At 31.4% G+C, this 792-nt stretch overlaps 1 protein-coding gene across 1 annotated transcript in view; it reads left to right on the top strand.

Moving 5' to 3' along the window:
* The window catches only part of LOC122812865 (adapter molecule crk-like), a 63,486-nt gene extending 63,308 nt beyond the window's left edge, over positions 1-178 (top strand). Inside the window, exon 3 of the mRNA XM_044084907.1 lies at positions 1-178. This exon is cut by the window's left edge and continues 872 nt beyond it. The gene's annotated coding sequence lies outside the window, so the exon portion shown is untranslated.
* Positions 179-792: the final 614 nt, after the last annotated feature.

The following is a 792-nucleotide window of genomic DNA, read 5'->3' as shown; positions in this document are numbered from 1 at the left end:
CAACACTGTGCAGAATAAATATGGACGCAGTAAAATTTGTTCTTTGGACTTGTACTTCCTTTGTTCTACTTTATCACTGTAAGTACCAAGAAAGTAAAAAAATATACAGTGTATTGCACTGGATGGCTGCATTTCTGGGTATTCACAGAGCAGGCATAATCCGCAGACATAAGCACAGCATATGAGTCAACTATATATATATATATATATATATATATATATATATATATATATATATATATATATATATATATATATATAGACAGACAAAATGATTTTTTATTGAATATGTAGTAATAATACTGAAGCACAAATATTTCAGTTCAGGACATGAAAATACACTTCAGCAATGGAAGCCTAAACGTGTTACTTTAGACTGCATAGAAGCCCCATCCCTGATTCTGAATGACCATATGCTACATTGGGTAAAAAAAAAGAATTCTGGGACCTTTGAGTCTTTTGAAAAACTGCAGTATAAGAATATATGTCAGAAAAGACAAAAGAACGTTACTCACTGTGTGATGTTACACCATTAACTTCGCTGACATTTGAAGTATAGATGAATGACTTATCCTTGTACCTGAAATCTGAGTGGAGTCTTACTTGCAAAGTGGAACCAAGAAATAAATGAATTTTCAATGTTAAGGAACATAAAGGACTCTGTTATGAGAAATATTTTACAAATTTAAGTCATTAGTTATTACCTTCTGCTATACATACTGTAAATTTTGTATATAGTATGCATTGTGATACTGCTTTGTAAGATAGGTCCCTCTAGGATGACCACAATGT

This window comes from Protopterus annectens, chromosome 10.part0, assembly GCF_019279795.1.
Source record: "Protopterus annectens isolate FY-2018-M chromosome 10.part0, PAN1.0, whole genome shotgun sequence".
Lineage (NCBI taxonomy): Eukaryota > Metazoa > Chordata > Ceratodontiformes > Protopteridae > Protopterus > Protopterus annectens.
Note: the sequence above shows the minus strand (reverse complement) of the source record. Positions and strands in the feature narration are given on the sequence as shown.